Consider the following 6,978-nt stretch of genomic DNA (forward strand, 5'->3'; position numbering starts at 1 on the left):
GATCATAGGTGACTTGGTGGATTAACAGAAGTAGATGGGTTGATGCAGCTGATCTGATGGTGGATCGAAGGGTAGAGGGTAAGGAGAGTGGTGTCCTTAGGCCACCTAAAGGAGGATGGACAGATCAGCATTTTGGTACTGGACCATAAGGGTCTAACCATATGGGATTTTGTTCCATTTTTCCTGACACCCACAAAAGTGTTCTAACTTATAAACAGTATTAACATTTAAGGACCCATTTATGGCCATTTTTCATCATCCTCCAGAGAACATTGAAGCCAGGCATTATTATAGAAGAAGATGAGGTGCTTCTTTAAATCCTGTTGTCCAAATTGACTCCAATGTGTTAGCAGGCAACCCAAAAGGGAATCCTTTGGGACCGAGAAAGGTGATCCCATAGTCAATCCCTACAAAATGAGGAAAGTACACTAACAACCTAGAAGTCCATTACCAAGATCCCCCTCAGTTTCCAAATAGCATCACCTCAAGAATATTGCTGAAGTTTCCTGGGATTTAGAGAGGTGGAAGACACCTCTCTTGACCACTCTGACACCTTTTTTCTACCTGAGAAGGGATGTTGACCTCCTTTCACTTCCCTATTGCATCCTAGGCTACAACAGGTGCTGGTGAATGGAATTAATACCACAAAGATTGGGACTTCTTTCCATTTTGAGGGAGTCAATATATTTGGTAACCAATAACAATACCATTTGTGAGCCTCTAGATCTAACATGAATGAATGGGGTAGAGGTCCTGGCCTTTGTGAAGAAGGGGCAGCTATTTTATATCATAGTACGAATCATACACCTAAGCTGGAAGTACTTTCAATCTGAGGGCAATCTCTGCTTGCACCACCCTCATAACATCAATATAGTCACCAACCTAGAAACTTTCTTAGCCTCCTTGTCTCAGAGTTGTTTATGGAAGTTTTAGCGGACTGGCATTATTGTTTTAGTTATTGGTCACTGATGATTGAAAATCTTCAGCCATACTCTGTCCCCAGAGACTATGGGGTGGGGGACATAGTTCTAATCCTGTAACCCTCTAAACACATGGGTCATTACTCTGCAGATTAGCCCTCATCCTGAAGTTATCTTGGGGCCGCATCTTGAGTCACCTCAATAACATGAACTCAATAACATGAACTTGGGAGTGACAAAGCAGGATCATTTTAAAAAACAAACAAAAACTGCTAGTATAAATGAACAAATTTCAAAGGTTTTAGGAACTTTGTGTGGGAAACAGATGATCTTATGTATAGTACTGCAGGCATTTTTTCAAACTATTACAAAAATTAAGCATATCCTTGTCGAGAAATAATGACCCCGCTAGCCATTGTTGAATATCTGTGTGGTATATTTCCAGGCTACTTTAAAAAATCATCTCCTGAGTTGGTGATAGGGAAAGAGTACCATCATGTAAGAATAGAATAAGGCAGAGACCTAATCATCAAAACTGTTACATTCAATTGATGGGATAGTTTGATTAGTTTAGGAAAATTTCCATGTCTTAATTTTCTAAATTCTTGATTTAGCAAACAATTATTTCATTGGTCTTAATATGTGGTTTTACAATTTTTGTTGAGCATATAGGCTTATTTTTAAATTGTTAAATATTTTAGGTTTAGGGAAATAATGAAGATATCCACTGAAGACTTTTAAGAACATGAAAACTTTTTTTTAAGTAGGAAATAGTACTTTATTTTATTTTATTTTTATTTTTTTATTAACATATAATGTATTATTTGTTTCAGGGGTACAGGTCTGTGATTCATCAGTCTTACACAATACACAGTGCTCACCATAGTACATACCCTCCCCAGTGTCCATCACCCAGCCACTCCATCCCTCCCACCTCCCTCCTCTCCAGCAACCCTCAGTTTGTTTCCTGAGATTGAGTCTCTTATGGTTTGTCTCCTTCTCTGCTTTCATCTTGTTTCATTTTCCCTCCCTTCCCCTATGACATGAACATGAAAACTTTTGATTAAAATATGATTGTACAAGATAATATGTTTATAGATGCTTGCATTAATACAGAATATCATGCCCCCCAGTTCTTTTTCTGAACTAATCACATTGAATAATCACACTGAGTCCCAGTGAATATATCTTCTTTTGATAACTATTAATTATTTTTAGTTTTTTAAAAGTATTAAATTAACTTATTGATTAAAGTCTTAAGCTCCGTTTGAATAATTTTTTCTACCTATAAAACAGGCCCATTACATTCAAGCAATAGGATAGTTTGATTAGTTAAGGAAAATGTTTTTATTTAATATCTTAATCTTTGAATTGTATTATTTAACAGACAATTATGTCCCGAGTTTTCTTTTTTTATTTAAATTTAATTAGCCAACATATAGTATATCATTAGTTTTTGATATGTCAGTGATTCATTAGTAGTGTATAACACCCAGTGCTCATCATAATACCTGGCCTCCTTAATGCCCATCACCTAATAAACCCATCTGCCCACCCATCTCCTTGTCTGAACCCTCAGTTTGTTTCCCAGAGTCAAGAGTCTCTCAAGGTTTGTCTCCCGCTCTGATTTCTTCCAATTCAGTTTTCCCTCCCTTCCCTATCGTCCTCTGCACTAGTCTTTATACTTCACATATGAGTGAATCCATATAATTATCTTTCTCTTATTAACTTATTTCACTTAACATAATACCCTCCCGTTCTAGCCATATTGATGTAAGTCGTAGGTATTCATTCTTTCTAATTGCTGGGTAATACTCCATTGTATATATGAACCACATTTTTTTTATCTATTCATCTGTTGAAGGGCATCTTGGCTCCTTCCCCAGTTTGGCTTTGGGGACATTGCTGCAATGAACATTGGGGTGAATGTGCCACTTCTTTTCACTACATCTGTATCTTGGGGGTAAATACCTAGTAGTGCAATTGCTGTGTTGGAGGGTAGCTCTATTTTTAACTTTTTGAGGAACCTCCATATTGTTGTCCAGAGTGGCTATACCAGCTTGCCTTTCCACCAGCAGTGTAAGAGGGTTTCCCTTTCTCCACATCCTCACCAACTTTTTTTGCTCCCTGTATTGTTAATTTTAGCCATTCTAACTGGTGTAAGATGATATCTCATTGTGGTTTTGATTCGTATTTCCCTAAAGACAAGTGATGTGGAGCATTTTTTCAAGTGTCTCTTAGCAATTTGTATGTCTTCTTTGGAGAAGTGTCTCTTTTTGTCTTCTGCCCATTTCTTGACTGGCTTATTTGTTTTTTGAGTGTTGAATTTGATGAGTTCTTTATAGATCTTGGATACCAGCCCTTTATCTGATATGTCATTTGCAAATATCTGCTCCCATTCTGTAGGTTGCCTTTTAGTTTTGTTGACTCTATCCTTTGCCGTGCAGAAGTTTTTTTGTCTTGATGAAGTCCCAATAATTTATTTTTGCTTTTGCTTCCCTTGTCTTTAGAGACATGTCTTGCAAGAATTTGCTGTGGCCAATGTTGAAGAGTTTACTGCCTATGCTCTCCTCTAGGATTTTGATGGATTCCTGTCTCACATTATGTGTTTCATCCATTTTGAGTTTATATTTGTGTATGGTGCAAGAGAATGTTCTAGTTTCATTCTTCTGTAAGTGGCTGTCCAATTTTCCCAGCACCATTTATTGAAGATATTTTCTTTTTTCCATTGGATAGTCTTTCCTGCTCTGTAGAAGATTAGTTGACCATAGAGTTGAGGATCCATTTCTGGGCTCTCTACTCTGTTCCATTGATCTATGTGCTTGTTTTTGTGTCAATAGCATACTGTCTCGATGAGCACAGCTTTGTAATAGAGTTTGAAGTCCCGCATTGTGATGACCAAAGCTTTGGTTTTCTTTTCCAATATTCTCTTGGTGATTTGGGGTCTTTTCTGGTTCCATATAAATTTTAGGATTGTTTGATCTAGCTCTTTGAAAAATGTCAATGTTATTTTGATAGGGATTGCATTGAATGTGTAGATGGCTCTGAGCAGCTTAGATACTTTAACAATGTTTATTCTTCCAATCCTTGAGCATGGAATGTTTTTCCATCTCTTTATGTCTTCCTCAATTTCACTCATAAGTGTTCTGGAGTTTCTAGAGGAGAGATCCTTTACCTCTTTGGTTAGGTTTATTCCTAGGTCTCTTATGGTTTTTGGTGCAATTGTAAATGGGATCAATTCCTTAATTTATCTTTCTTTAGTCACATTATTAGTGTATAGCAACACAACTGATTTCTCTGCATTGATTTTTTTATCCTGCCATGTTGCTGAATTGCTGTATGAGTTCTAGCAATTTTGGGGTGGAGTCTTTTATTTTTTTCACATTAAGTATCATGTCATCGGTGAAGAGAAAGAGTTTGACTTCTTTGCCAATTTGAACGCCTTTATTTTCTTTTTGTTGTCTGACTGCTGAGGCTAGAACTTCTAGTATTATGTTAAACAACAGTGGTGAGAGTGGGCATCCCTGTCATGTCATGAGTTGTCATTCATGACTTTGCAATTAACCCTGAGCATATAGGTTTATTTTAAAAATATTAAGTGGTTTAGGGATTAGGACAGTAGCATAAACCTGGTGAAGACAATTTGGAATACAAATCCCTCTTCAATTTACATATGTTAGGAGAGCATAATATATTTGTAGCTGCTTGCTTTAACAGCTGACTATTACTTCCAGTTCTTTTCCTGACATGGACATAGTATATCACCTCTCAGTGACTATTTCTTCTTTTGATACCTATTTTTACCCATTCTTGTTTATAATTTGTCAGTCATTTTAAAACTGATAAGTAAATCTGAAACTAATATAACACTGTATGTTAATTATATTTGAATTTTTTAAGCTAACTGATTAAAGTTGTAAGACTATATTGCATTTGATTTTTATTTTCAACTACAGAACAGGCTTATTAACATGAATTATCATAAATATCCCTTTGGCTAATGCAATTGATCTGTTTGTGCCTGTCAGATTACTTAAGTACATTAAAAAATAATTCACAGTTGGTTAAACTGAGAGGTGTGTTATACTTCCTTTCCTTTCCTGTGGGAAGTTCCAAAGAGTTCCATATCTACAGCAGCTTTTAATTTTTGCAGAGCTGTGAGGACTAGATTAAAAGCAAGAGCAATGATCTCAAGACTTAATTAGTTGTCATTTCATCCAGAATATTCCTGGACAGGTGCTGAATACTGCAACAATAATGAGAAAGTCTACCCACCCAGCTCATGTGATTGTGTATTAAAGGTGTTCCCACACATTAATTTTGGGAGAATATCATACCACGAAAGTCTCTCCAATACCTAAATTGTTCCTCTTTATGTATTGCTTTTAGCTGGAGTCATGGCAAAGTTTTTCACCAACAGTGATAGTTCTTTTATTTTTTTTTTAACTGTATTTTTTAGTAATTTCAAAAGACTACTTGTAAACATGATTAAGATATATACAAATATCAATACAATGAATTCTCTTGTACCCCTCTTCTGTTCTAAATGATTTTCTCCTTCCTGAGAGATATCTGCCATCATGATCACTATGCTAAACTTCCCCTTAAGTATTACCACAGCAAAGTATTTTTGCCATCTGCAACCAGGGGGATTAAAACAAAAACAAATCAAAAAGTTATTGTTCAAGGGTAGGAAGCAAGATGGCGGAGGTGTAGGAGACCTGGAAATGACCCAAATCAACAAAATCATGAATGAAAGAGGAGAGATCAAAACCAACACCAAAGAAATACAAGTAATTGTAAGAACATATTATGAGCAACCCTATTCCAGCAAATTAGATAACCTGGAAGAAATGGATGCATCCCTAGAGATGTATCAACTACCAAAACTGAACCAAGAAGGAACAGAAAACACGAACAGACCTATAACCCCTAAGGAAATTAAAGCAGTCATCAAAAATCTCCCAACAAACAAAAGGCCAGGGCCAGATGGCTTCCCAGGGGAATTGTACCAAACATTTAAAGAAGAATTAAAACCTATTCTTCCGAAAGTGTTCTAAAAAATAGAAATGGAAAGAAAACTTCCAAACTCGTTTTATGAGGCCACCATTACCTTGATTCCCAAACCAGACAAAGACCCCATCAAAAAGGAGAATTACTGAACTATACCCTTGATGAACATGGATGCAAAAATTCACACCAAAATACTAGCCAATAGGATCCAACAGTACATTAAAAAGATTATTCACCATGACCAAGTGGGATTTATCCCTGGGATGCAAGGTTGGCTCAACATCTGCAATCAATCAATGTGCTACAATACATTAATAAAAGAAAGAACAAGAACGATATGATCCTCTCAATAGTTGCAGAAACAGCATTTGATGCAGTACAGCATCCTTTCTTGATCAAAACTCTTCAGAGTATAGGGATAGAGGGTACATACCTCAATATCATAAAAGCCTTCTAAGAAAAACCCACAGTGAATATCATTCTCAATGGGGAAAAAGTGAGAGCTTTCCCCCTAAGGTCAGGGACACAGCTGGGATGTCCACTCTCACCACTGCTATTCAACATAGTATTAGAAGTCCTAGCCACAGCAATCAGACAACAAAAAGAAATCAAAGGCATCCAAATCGGCAAACAAGAAGTCAAACTCTCACTCTTTGCAGATGATATGATAGTTTATGTGGAAAATCCCAAAGACTCCACCCCAAAACTGCTAGAACTCATACAGGAATTCAGTAAAGTGGCAGGATGTAAAATCAATGCACAGAAATCAGTGGCATTCCTATACACCAACAACGAGACAGAAGAAAGAGAAATTAAGGAGTTGATCCCATTTACGACTGCACCCAAAACCATAAGATACCTAGGAATAAATCTAACCAAAGAGGCAAAGGATCTGTCCTCAAAAAACTCTAAAATACTCATGAAAGAAATTGAGGAAGACACAAAGAAATGGAAAAACGTTCCATGCTCATGGATGGGAAGAACAAATATTGTGAAGATGTCAATACTACCTAGATTGCTCTAGGTAGTATTGACATCTTCACAA

Source organism: Mirounga leonina, unplaced genomic scaffold (assembly GCF_011800145.1).
Source record: "Mirounga leonina isolate KUSES-001 unplaced genomic scaffold, KU_Mleo_1.0 Mir_280, whole genome shotgun sequence".
NCBI classification, from domain to species: Eukaryota; Metazoa; Chordata; class Mammalia; order Carnivora; family Phocidae; genus Mirounga; species Mirounga leonina.